This window comes from Lampetra fluviatilis, chromosome 75 (genome assembly GCF_964198595.1).
Source record: "Lampetra fluviatilis chromosome 75, kcLamFluv1.1, whole genome shotgun sequence".
Classification (NCBI taxonomy): Eukaryota; Metazoa; Chordata; class Hyperoartia; order Petromyzontiformes; family Petromyzontidae; genus Lampetra; species Lampetra fluviatilis.
Genome location: NC_136349.1, coordinates 3,635,195 through 3,649,006, shown reverse-complemented (window position 1 = coordinate 3,649,006; position 13,812 = coordinate 3,635,195).

Genomic DNA, 13,812 nt, shown 5'->3' with positions numbered 1-13,812 from the left:
GACGGCGACAACAAAACCCCAATCGCTCCTTGACGACCAGGTACAGGCTTCCGATAACGCAAGGGAATGAGCATCTGTGAGCCAGGTGGAATATCAACAGACACTTCGGACAACGCCTGCACCTGGGCGACAGGAGCAGGTCGCCCCCAGGGCGACAGCAAAAACGGAATTTTACGGCCTTCCGGTAATTCAATGCAGTTCTCATTAATTCTAATTAGAATGGGCATTTTGGCCAGAAAATCTGTCCCTAATAAACAAGGAACCGCAAGAGACCTCGAAATTAACACAATTCCCGAGGCCGACACTCCCCCGATAGCGATATTAGCGTCCACCTGGCCCACAATGCCCATGCTACCCCCGTTCGCGGCGACGCAGGAAGCGTAAGCAGGACTCACGGCCTCTGGTGGGATGTTCAAGAGATGGAATATTACATCCGAAATAATGGTCGCGGACGCTCCGGAATCTACCAAAATCCGTACGTCCACCCCTTGTATCGACCCAGGTACGGTGGACGAACCGGTAGCAGCCGCGACGACCCGCCGAGCCAACTTACGCCACTGCGTTACCGAGCGACAAGGCGCAGTCAATGGCCTCCCGTTATTAACAACACCCGGATCGCATGACAACGGCGATGAATGAGGTGTCAAGCCTTGCCGGGTGTCTGGTGCGCACCGACTTGCCTGTGCTGGCGAATCCTTTCTTGGGGCGGCCGCTGTCGAGGCCTCCTGCTGGGGCGGACCTGGGACGCGGGCCCAGCAGTCTCTGCCGTAGTGGCCCTTGCGCCCGCAGCGGAAACAGTCGATGTCGCTGCGCCTCGCTGCGAGCGCCCCGTCCCGACGCGGCCGTGTCGGCGGCGCAGCCCGCGGCCCTGGCCCACCGCGGCCCGGCCACGGAGCAGCGGCAGCCGACAGCTCCTGCGGGCCCCTGTCGTCCGGCACATAAACCGCCTTCTTGGGGTCCCAACCCAAGGCTCCCCCTTCGACGATGGGCCCCCCCGTCCACGCCGTAACTTGCTTCCACCGGCGCAGGTTGAACTGGGCGTCCAGACATTTGGCCGCGGCCCGGGACGTGAGCTTCTCGTGACCGCACAGCGGCATAGGAATGCCGAGATCCCGGGACAACTCCAGCATCTTCCCCAGGATGAGAGGTTCCAGCAGGTCAGGCTCCGTCTCCGGGTATGCGGCCATAGCCAGCTCTAGTACCGCGCCCCTATACGCCACCGGAGACTCCTCGGGTGCGCGTTGTCGTTGCACAAACCGGCGATGAGCATCATCCGGCGGCTCGTAAGCGTCTGCCATTTCGTCGAACACACCACGCAATGTTTTCTTCTACGCGGCTTTTATAGAGCGAAAAAATCTAACGGACTCGTCATCAAGAAGAGTCGGAAGAACTTCTAGTGCCTCGGCGTCAGTCCACCTCGCCGAGCGTACCGCTGCCAGAAATCTGCAGGCGAACGCACTCCAATCGCCCCCGATGGAGAATTCCTTGACAGTTGTTAGGTGACGACTGCGACTCCTTGGCGTGCTCCCTCCAGCCGCTGACTCATCCGGTGGCAAATTCAACATGGCGTCGCAACGTGGTGTCGACAAGATGGCGGCCGTCCGTCGCGGAGGGCCCAAAATGGCGGCTTCCCGCCTTTCGTCGTGCGCCACGCCCAAGATGGCGTCTTCGTGCCGCGTGGCCGATGGCGACGACAGCGAAGACAACCCGGACTCCTGCGGACCCCCAACATCTCCTTCCGACGCCGCCCTCGGCGTGACGAGCTCACACAACTGTGCAATTACGTTCTTGAGAGTTTCAAGTTGCTCCGCCATCTGGCTCCATCTTAAATCCGCGTCCTTTGGTGCAGACGGGTCCGCCGACACGGCGACCTCTTGGACCCCCGGACCCGCACTCGTCCCAGCACGGATCTCCTCCTCTGCCGGAGTCAGGCCGACCGCAGGAGGAAGGTCATCGTCGTCGGAAGATGAAGCCGATGCCGGAGACGGAATGTTCTTTTTTCTCAGTTGTTTAGCCATGCCGTTACACTTCTGACACCAGTGTAATAAAAGACTCGGACGCTTCTCTCTGTCCTGTGTCCTTTATTTGGGTTCGATCTCTTTTCCCTCACGGCACTCCCCTATATACTCTTCACTCTGCAGCCCTAGGCTGCTGTCGCTCACGTAGCCCAACTCCCTCCTAGCAGAACCGCTGCTGTCTCGTCGCGCAGACCCCCGCTGCCCGACTCCCCTCTTGCAGACCCACTGCTGTTCTCGTCGCGCAGACCCCCGCTGCCCGACTCCCCTCTTGCAGACCCGCTGCTCTCTCGGCAGCCTCCTTGCTGCTCCTGCTGCCCCGGGGTCGGTCACCGTTGGCCGACGGTGCCGATCCTCGTGGCCCGTGTGTGGCGATCTCGCCACTCTCTCTCTCTCACCCTTCGCCCTGCGTGGCCTCACACTTTCCCAGTCTCCGATCACTCCCCTACTGCTTCCGGTTCCCCCCCTTATAGACCTGAACCCTCTCCCCCACGTGACGTAACTCCTCCCCCCATGACGTCACTTCCGGGAGGTCGTTTACGCCCGCATTACAATTGTAATATTACACTATGTATTTTTCTACCCACCCAACTGTATACCACACTGCTGTATATTCACCATGCAATTACGATACTATATATTACCTTATACATTGTATTACACATTACACTTTTATACTATTTATTATTATACAATATGCTATACACTATACCACTGACCGTCGCGTGAAAGGCACCAAGAGGAAGCAACGAAATATATCAATGGGAGAGTGGTGGAGGGAAGCCCGCAGTGGAGCAAAGAACCCATTCCCCGCGGAGAATACAGGATATATAGTCAATGTCAGCGAGTGGAACGCGGTCCGAAAGTCACCGTAAACGTGGATACAATCAGTTAAGATCCGAAATGGTGTATTACGTCCTTCCAATGATTGCTAAGCCAGAATCCATCTTCTCGGTTGAAATTGTCTCTGTGTTTGTATATGTGGATCGCCTCATGAACGAATCTCTCATGATAGCCAGATGGCTTGCAGAGAACCTCTGTCTTGGAGAAATCAATGTAATGTGAGCCCACTGAATTATAACAGTGATCTGCCACGGCCGAGGTTGTTGGTCCTTCCTACAGGGACAATTTCAACCGAGAAGATAGATTCTGGCTTAGCAATCATTGGAAGGATTTGATAAACCATTTTAGGTCTTAATTTATTGTGTTCACGCTTACGGTGACTTTCAGACCGCATTCCATTTTCTGCTCCCCCCTCCTCTTTTCTGAACATAGATGGACTCGTCCATCTGGCAAACTGCCAAATCGCTGTCCTTGGTGCTGACGTTAGGAAAAGCCGCCACTTTTTTCAAATTTTCTTGCCGTGGATTTCACACCTGATGATGATTGCTTGTGTTGCAGCCGAAACGTCGTGAGAATTTTTATTGTTTAATATTTATATTATTTTATTATTTCCTTTCTACGTGACTTTACCGAAAGAACCAAGAATATGATTTACAACATCTTACCCCCTGAATGTCAAGGGCCTCTTGTTTAACATCGGGGTAGGTGGCCACAGCCAACGCCATCAGAGCGCTACGGTAGGTGAGGGGAGACTCTGAGCTCCCCTGCCTCCATTGTATGAACTTTCATCGAGTGTCAGAAGGTGGTTCGTAGACCTCCGCCATCTCGGCAGAAACACTTTGAAGTGTCTTCTTCTTCTCAGGGGGAATCGACCTGAACACCGCGAAAAACGACCAGTGCCTCCTCCTCCAACCACTGCACTGACAGGAACGCCACCTTAAATCTCCAAGTGAAATCGCGGGCTCCGACCGCGCCCTAGCCGCTCCGTGGTCTCCGTAGCGTGCAAAAAAGGCGGCCGTCATTTTCGCAGGGAGACCCTCCGAGGCTCCAGTCCCGAGTCCTTGATTGTCACCCCTCGGCAATACCTCTTGCGGAACCCCCCGCCAGCTCGACTGAAATCATTTGAAGCGTGATTCTTCGAAGGTGCCCGACCGCCTGCTCTTTTGAAATGATGCTCCGTATGTTTAGCTTGGGTGGGCTTTGTTTGGAGTGTTCAAGGAACCCTCCTGCTCGACCAAAATAATTTGAAGCGGGAATCTGCCGAGTGCCTGACCGCCGGTTCTTTGAAGCGACGCTCTGTACAGTGGGCTGGGTGGGATTTGTCGGTGCGTTCAAGCAACCTCCCCGCTCGACCAAATTCATTTGATGCAGGAATCTGCAGAGGTGCCCGACCGCCGGTTCTTTGAAGTGACGCTCCGAACGGTTGGCTGGGTGGACTTTGTCGGTGCATTCAAGGAACTCCCTGCTCAACTGAAGTCATTTGACGTGGGAATCTGCCGAGTGCCCGACTGCCGGTTAGCTGGGTGGGCTTTGTTGAAGTGTTCAAAGAACCCCACTGCTCGATTGAAATAATTTTATGTGGGAATCTGCTGAGTGCCTGACCGCCGATTGGCTGGGTGGGCTTTGTCAATGCGTACAAGAAACCTCCCGCTCTACTGAAATCATTTTACGCGGGAGTCTGTGGAGGTGCCTGTTCGCCAGTTCTTTGATGCAACGTTCCATACAATTAGCTGGGTGGGCTTTGTCAGAGTGTTCAAGGAACCCTGTTCGACTAAAATCATTTAACGTGGGAATCTTCCAAGTGCCTAACTGCCTGTTGGCTGGGTGGACTTTGTCGGTGCATTCAAGGAACCCCACTGCTCCACCGAAATAATTTTACACGTGAATCTGTGGAGCTGCCTGTTCGCCGGTTTTTTGACGCAATGCTCCGTCCGGTTAGCTTAGTGGGCCTTTGTTTGGAGTGTTCAAGGAACCCCTCCTGCTCGACCGAAATCATTTGACGCAGGAATCTTCCGAGCGCCTGACCACCGGTGCTTTGAAGTGATGCTCCGTACAGTTCGCTGGGTCGGATTTGTTCGGAGTGTTCAACGAATCCACTGCTCGACTGAAAGAATTTGATGCGGGAATCTTCGGAGGTGCCCGACAGCCTGTTCTTTTGAAACGATGCTCCGAACGGTTAGCTGGGTGGGCTTTGCTTGGAGTGTTAAAGGAATCCTCCTGCTTCATTTCAATTCCGAGTGTACGGTTTTGAGTATGGGTGGTTCTTCGTGAAAGGACGTAACGATCCTGAAGAAGGGTGCTTGGCCATCTACATTCCGAGGGGAACCTTCCAAAGTTGGCGATCTAAAAGAGTGGAGAGGACAAGATGCCAGGGTTTCCGAGTCTGCGGACTGTTGTATATATCAGGTCTTGAAAAGAATAAAAATAATGAAAATTAAATAAAAAAAGATTTTTGTTTGACTAAATAATTGTTTTGTGTAATTATGTAAATTATGCATTTATGCTAATTAGGCTCTGCTACGTTGTCTCGGGGTATTTCCCATCGCGATAATGAAATGAAGGTGTAATTGTATGAAGTTATGTAAGTGTATGTAGACATTTCGCCGGCTTAAATTTCAGATTGGCTGAGTCCATACTAGCGACAATGGAACGCAGACGTCGGAGATGTTCGTCAAAAGTGCAGCTCAACACAATAACATCGTCCAAATAAATGAGACAAAAGTCCCACTGCAGGCCAGTCAAGACGAGTTCCATGAGTCGCTGAAAAGTGGCAGGGGCTGAATTCAAGCCCATCGGAAGGCAAGTAAACTGAAAGAGTCCCTGGGGCGTGCGTAACGCAGTTTTAGGCTTTGACGAATTGTCAAGGGGAAGTTGCCAAAACTGGTACGAGTTCTGACAAATAGGGCTGGCCTCCCCTGTGTCGATATGGTGATGCAACAGGGAGGTCCGATCGATATCAAATTCACTTTTACTGAAAACGCCAGAGAATTCGCACAAAAGCAACTGCAAGTCATTCCGTTGCTCAGGAAACAACTGTGAATTCTCCCAACACAGTGCTTCAGCCCACATCTTATCCGCGACCCCAATGCGGTCAATAGTACCCACAACAGTCTGCGGCGTAATGGCATCATGTTCACAAAACGCGGTGGTGGCGTGAGCCAACACCGTACCCGCTTGAACCACCACCGCATCCAGGCCCACGTTAAGCACTTGCAAGAACAGGGCCTGGTCAGAGCGAAGGACCGTCTGTGCACCAACTAGCGCCAGTCAACGAGTCGGCATATTCGACGTGGTCACTAGGATCCCAGCCATCGAATCAACACTTTTAATTTCTTTACAATAGGGTAGCGGTACAAGCATTTGAGATCCCGGCAGGATCTCCACCGCAACATCAACAAGGGCTTGTACTGGACACATAAACGTGGTTGCGACGACGGCAAAAAAAAACAATTTGCGACCCGACGGCATTTCCAAACAATCCTGATCAACGAGGATTTCTATAGGCATCCTCTTAAGGAAATCAGTACCCAAAAGGCAGGGAACAGCTAGCGACCTCGAAATCAGGACAGGCCCAAGTACAGCAACTTCACCAATTACGATGTGGGCATCCACTTGACCAATGATGCCCATGCTCCCACCATTTGCCGCTACTCAAGCATGACCAACAGGTCGTATTTGACGAGCCAGGATCGACAACAATTGAAAAATAACGTCCGAAATAATGGTAGCCGAGCCTTCCGTGTCCACCAAGACACGCACCTCCACACCTTGCACCCAACCCGGCACCACCGAGGAACCCGCAGCCGCCGCGACCACGCGACGTGCCAATTTCCTTCACTATGTCATCGAGCGAGGCCACCCATGCGCAACCAAACCCTGTTGCCCGGTGCCAACGTGTGTGTTATGCTGAGAACGAGTGAACCCCGAATTATCAGATGTCTGAGATTGCAAAAAAGGCAGGGTGTCTGATGTGTACGGACTCGCCTGTTGGGATTGAGGTTGAGCCGTCGGAGGGGCAGCGGGTTCCTGGAGCAGCAGTTGGTGTTGGAGGGCGATTCTGGCATCCCCTCGCGAAGTGCCACAGCTGGCCACAGCGGAAAACAGGCCAAAGGCGGCCTCTGCGCCACCCGGTCCTCCCGTTGAGGTGGTCTCCAGCTCTATCGACGGTGTGCAATGTCGCCATGTCTCCGATTATACATGGTAGAACCGCAGCAGCAACGTCCACCTCCGAAGAAGCATCGCCGGCCGGAACCACCACCACTTTGCTCGGCGACCATCCCTCTCAGCTGGGTCCTCCGTTGACGCCGCCATCTGAGACCAACGCTGTAGATTTTCGTGGGTCTGAAGACACCTAGAGGCCCACCGGGACGTTTGGATGTCTTCGTCACACACAGACCACCCCCATGTCTCTAGCCAGTCCCAACATTCGTTCCTAACCCTAACCTCACCATAACCTAACCCTAATCTAACCCTAATATGCATACAAACCATAACCCAACCCTAAACGAACCTATCCATAACTCTATCCTAACCCTAACCCCTAACCCAAACCTAACCCCTAACCCTCTAACAATAACATAACCCTACCCTAACTTAACCCAAACCTAACCATAACCTAACATAACCCCGACATAACCCTAACCTAACCCTAAACCAACCCTAACCCTAACTACAACCGTACCCTAACCCTAACCCTATAACCCTAAACCTAACCCCTAACCCTAACCCTCTAACCATAACCTAACCTAATCCTAACCTAACCATAACGTAACCCTAACCTAACCATAACCCAACCTTAACCTAACCATAAACCCTAACCTAACCCAACCCTACCCTAACCCAACCCTAACCCTAATCTAACCCTAACCTAAGCCTAAGCTAACCATAACCAAAATTAACCCTAACCTAACCCTAACCTAACCATAACTCGAACCTAACCCTAAACCAACCCTATCCAAATGTAATAAAAGAGTACACCGCCGGTCGCCGATCGGCTGGATGGGCTCCGCTGTATTAGCCATTAGCCAAGGGCAAAGCTCAAGGGTGCTCGCAGGGAACCATTGGGAAGGTTCTAGAAGGGGCGTGGCTAAAGGCGGGGTTTGGCTCCGCGTGGAGAGGTTATAAGGGAAAGCAGGAAGAGGTTCGGGGTCAGTGTGAGAAGCCTCGAAGTGGGACCACGTCTCGCGCCTCCGGAACGCCAGCGGCCACGTGGCGGTCCGGAGGTTGTCTCCTTGCGTGCCGTCAGCCAGCGGTGCGCAGGAGCGGGGAGCGTGAGTGAGCCGTGCGCGGGACAACATCAACTCATGCCGCGCAACGAAGAATGTGCAGTGATCTACTTGTAGGGAACGTGAAGCTGTCCAGCCGTTAAAGAAATAAATAAAGAAGGCACGAGTCAAAGATTGTCGTCGAAGTGATTTATTACAACTGGTGTCAGAAGTGACGGTGTGCATCAGACACCCGGCATCCATTGACATATCATGCATCTTCCGGTGTGCGTTGTAGTACACCGGTTCGCGTTTCAGACGATGTCGTTCGGGATTCGGCGCGGTCGATAACATAATGGCGCAAATTAGCGTGACGTGTTGTGGTGGCAACGATGGGATCCTCCACAGTGCCGGGTTCTATACAGGGGGTGGACGTTCGGATATTGGTGGACACTGGGGTGTCGGCCACTATTATCTCTGATGTAATTTTCCACCTCCTTTCTATTCCCGCCTCGCGGGTGCAGCCGGCTTTCGATGCATGTATTTCTGCTGTGGGGGTAGTATGGGCATTGTCGGGCAAGTGTAGGCCCACGTTGCCATTGAGAATGCTGCCGCGTCAGGGACGGTTTTGATTTCCCGGTCCTTGGTGGTGCCCTGCTTGTTGGGCACTGACTTTCTGTGGAAGATGCCGGAGAAAATCCCTGTCGATCAGGGTTGTTTGGAGTTGTCAGCGGGTCGTAAGATGTTTTTTTTGCCGTCTCCATTCAGTCATCCCACGCCATGCGTGGCAGTGCAAGCGCTTCCAGAAGTCACTGTCCACATTCCTCCAGGCTCCCAAATGCTTGTTCCATTACGATATTGCAAACGATTTGATGAAGCGGAGGCGGCGGCTAGCATGCTGTTGTCCCCGTCGAACACGGCCACTAAGAGCCTTGCTCTTTTGGGAGCCCAGACGATTGTCCGTGCCGGCCAGGCCCCGTTTATGCAAGTTCTTCACGGGGGTTCGGAGGATGTTGTGGTTCCGGCTGGTACGGTTTTGGCTCATGCCACTTCCGCTTTCACTGACCACGATGAGACCCGACTTGGGAGATTGGCTGGGGGAATTCATCCCAGGGCGAAGTCCGACGATCGTTGGATCGCGAATTTGTGCCAGGAGAATTCGGCATTGGCCACTGATCAACGGGGCGCGATACGGGCGCTGCTATCCGACTACGCCGACGTTTTTAGCAAGGATGACTTTGACTTGGCTCGCACTTCGCTCTTGTCCCACCACATTGATACGGGAGAGGCGAGCCCTATATGACTGAATCCACACCGATTGAGTCCCTCGGAGAGGGACCAGGGACCATGTGCACTGTGCGGTGGATGAGATGCTGGCCGCCGACATCATCTCTGCATCTAATAGCCCCTGGATGCACCTGTGGTTATTATTCTACCCACCCTACTGTAGAATAATACTTAGTGTAATATTATAGTCGAAGGTATAGGGTGGTGTATAGTAATCCAGTATATAATTTAATTTTGGGTTTGTCTATGGGAGTATATAGTATGGGGTACACACGTGTGATGTAAGAGAAAAAAGTTTAGCTGGAAGCATATTATACTTTTTTTGCGACATCGAATTGTAATGTATTACTTACTGTTAGTAGCTCTCTCGAGAAACGGTGCCTTAACGCGGCGAGAGAGTTTGTGTACGTCTGAGAAGCTGATCGCTATACCGTCGAGAGCCTAGTGCTCTCAGAAGGGTCACCCAAGGCGGGAAGACTTCAGTGGAGACGTCAGACAAAACCCGTTTCGAAAGGTCCCCACATGACCTTTTCAAATAAATGGTGATCCAAGAAAGCAACGGGAAACTACTTGGATTATTGCTCCCTTGAAAACTTCAATGATGACAAGCAAAATCAACAAAGGCCCTGAGTATCGGCGTCCTTTAAATAGGACAGGGGTGCTAAGAATCTCCGAGCTTGTGTCAAAGAACCCTTTCAAAGTAGCAACTTGGAACGTTAGAAGTTTACTTCAAGCAGGAAAACTAGCCAATGTCATACAAGAAATGGATCGACTTAAAATCAACATAATCGGTCTAAGCGAAACTAAATGGCCTGGAACAAAAAAGTTTATATCGAGCGAACACCACATCTTCTGCTCCGGAAGAGAAGAAAACACCAAACAAACATACGGTGTCGCCTTTATAGTACACAAGAAATTAGCGAATAAAGTCAACAACTTTACCCCAGTATCAGAACGAATAGCACTACTACAATTAGCAGGCAACAAAGTCAACGTGAACATTCTACAGGTTTATGCTCCAACAGCAGATAAACAAGATCATGAAATCGAATCGTTCTATGAGCAACTAACCAACACGCTGAAGCCGCTGAAGAAGCAGGACATCACTATAATCCTCGGCGATTTCAATGCCAAGGTTGGCCACGGCCGAATGCAGAACATTGTCGGAGAACACGGACTAGGAACAAGGAATGAACGAGGCGACAGACTGGTTCAATTCTGCCAAGAAGAACGTTTCAGTATTGCTAACACGTGGTTCCAATTACCACCTCGACGACTGTACACGTGGACCTCGCCGCAAGACTCCGACAACAACATCGTCAGGAACCAAATCGATTATATCCTAATTAACATCAGGTTTAAGTCCAGTGTGATTACAGCAAAAACCTACCCTGGAGCCGATATATCGTCAGATCATAACCCAGTAACAGCTACAATAAGACTCAAATTGCGATCAATACAATGTACAAAGACGAGACGAGCAGACCTGGAGAAACTGAAGAACAGCGCCGATAAAAGACAAGTACAGCAACATCTCAACGATAGCATCCGCTCAATAACAACAGAAACAGCAGATGTTCAGGAGTACTGGCGCTCGTTCAAACAATGCATCACAGAAACAACAGAAGTCATGCTGGGACATCAGCCACCGAAAAAGAAACAACGATGGATGACACATTGTATTCTCGATCTAATGAGCCAACGAAGAATGTACAAAAACAACAACTTGGAGAAGTACAAACAAATGCAACAGAAGATCAGAGAAGCAATCCGACAGGCAAAAGAAAAGTGGATGGAAGAACAATGCGCCGAGATTGAAGAACTAATTAAAAAACATGACAATTTTACTCTGCACAAGAAGCTCAAAGAAGCTGGTAACATCTACAGACCAGCCCCAACAGCTACCTTGTATGCGGACAACAACCAACCAATCCTAAATAAACAAGAAAAAATGGACACCTGGACAAACTATATACACAAGCTCTATGGCGCCATGAGAACACCTGCAGAAAAAGACCAACAGATGTCGAAAGACGCTCTACACATTTTAACATCAGAAGTAGAACATGCAATCAAAACAGCTAAGTCAGGCAAAGCGTGCGGGCCCGACACAATCCATGTAGAATTGCTCAAACTATTAGACAGTAACAACATACGACAACTGACTAATTGGTACAATCAAATATACAATGGCAATAAAATTCCATCCGACTGGCTACAATCTATCTTTGTGGCCATACCAAAGAAAGCAACAAGCCGGAAATGCGAGGACTACAGACTGATAAGCTTGATGAGCCACGTGCTGAAAGTCTTCTTGAAGGTGATCCAACAGCGCATACGCTCCACATGCGAAAATGCATTGAAGAACACACAGTTTGGCTTCTGCAAAGGACTAGGCACAAGAGAAGCAATCTTCTGTCTACAGATACTACTACAGCGATGCTACGAACATCAGAAAGAAGTGTACATCTGCTTCATAGATTACTAGAAAGCCTTTGACTCAGTCGACCACGACCGACTAGCAGCTCTATTAAAACAACTGGGACTAGTTAAAAACGACATCAACTTCATCATTGCTCTTTATTGGAAGCAAACAGCCCAACTCCGATATGACAACGAATTGACAGACCCAACACCAATACAAAAAGGTGTACGACAAGGCTGCCCACTTTCACCCAGTCTTTTCAACATCTACTCGGAGCAGATTTTTGATCGAACACTAGCAGATAAAAACATTGGTATTAAAGTCAATGGACAATACATCAACAACATCAGGTATGCCGACGACACTGCACTGCTGGCCGATTCAGAACAAGACCTACAACAAATCTTGGACGAGGTTGCCACAGAGAGTCAAATATGGAACTTACGAATTAATAAAAAGAAAACAAAGGTTATGAAGGTCAGCCGAACTACAAGCGAAATAACAATCAAGCTTGGTAGCGAAAAATTGGAACAAGTACACCGATTTAAATACCTTGGTGTAATCATTGACGATCAATTGAACCATGAAGTCGAAATCAAGAGCAGAATTGAACAAGCAAGGCAAGCATTTATTAAATGGAAAACACTCCTTGCAGACCGCAACTTGAGTACATCACTGAAACTGCGCACACTGAAATGCTACATCTGGTCAATTTTGCTGTACGGAGTTGAGACGTGGACACTGACAATAACAGCAACAAAAAGGCTCGAAGCTTTCGAGATGTGGCTGTATCGAAGAATGCTGAAAATCCCATGGACAGCCAAAACCACCAATACACAAGTTCTGCAAGATATGGGCACTGACAGGCAACTGCTGAAGACCATCATTAGCAGGAAGTGTTACTACCTAGGCCACATTGCCCGAAACGACCACAAATACCAGCTATTAAAGCTAATCCTGGAAGGAAAAATCGAAGGGAAAAAACGACCAGGACGGCCAAAAACGACATGGCTCAGTAACATCAAAACATGGCTACAATTAACAACAGCACAAACTCTACACGCCGTGCTAGACCGGGACCAATATCATCGTGAAGTCGCACACGCCGTTAGGCAGCACTAAAGAAGAAGAAGTAGCTCAGCTTATTGGAGAGTATATTTAGTATACTGATGATACTATGTAGTTTATACTTTAGTTTTTTACGTGGTGGTTTAGTAACTGCAGCTACATACTGCTAATCCTGCATAATGCACGGGCATAATATGACTTTGAAACCCCCCGCCGACCTCCTACGCATTTCACAAGTAGTGACTAATCCCATATCTGCATTTCCCATAAATATGCTAAATTCCTCTTGATATGCAAATTCCTTTGTCAAGGCGCTCTTCTCCCACCAACCCAGCTTAAATATACGCTCCAAGCTTGATGGTGTTTCATTCTTCACCTGAGGACGGCTGCTTGCGTTGTGGCCGAAACGTCGTGAGAATTATTTTATTATGTTTTATTTTATTATTTTCCTTCTATGTGACTTTACAAAAACCAAGAAGATGAATCCCTGCAGTCACGAAAGCTTTAAATCGAAATTAAACCCTCGACGATTCTTCGAAGCCAAAAACTACGTTCCGTACGCCTCAGGGACTTTTTCAATTTAACTGTCTTCCCATGGGCCTGAATTCCACTCCCACCATGTTCCAACGCTTGATGGAGCTAGTTTTGGCCGGGTTGCAATGGGACGCATGTCTCATATGCTTGGATGACGTTATTGTGTTTAGTCGTTTGTTCGAGGAACACTTCCAGTGATTGAAGGCTGTTTTCAACCCAATGCATTCCGCTAATCTCAAATTCAAACTTAGGAAATGTCATCGTTTGCAACGCTCCGTGCATTACTTAGGCCACATTGTTAGTTCCGACAGTGTTGCCACGGACCCGGACAAAACTTCTTGTGTTCGCGACTGGCCGACCCCAACTTCGGTGGGGGATGTGTGTAGTTTTGTCAGGTTCGCATCCTACTATCGTCGGTTCGTTCCAAATTTCGCTA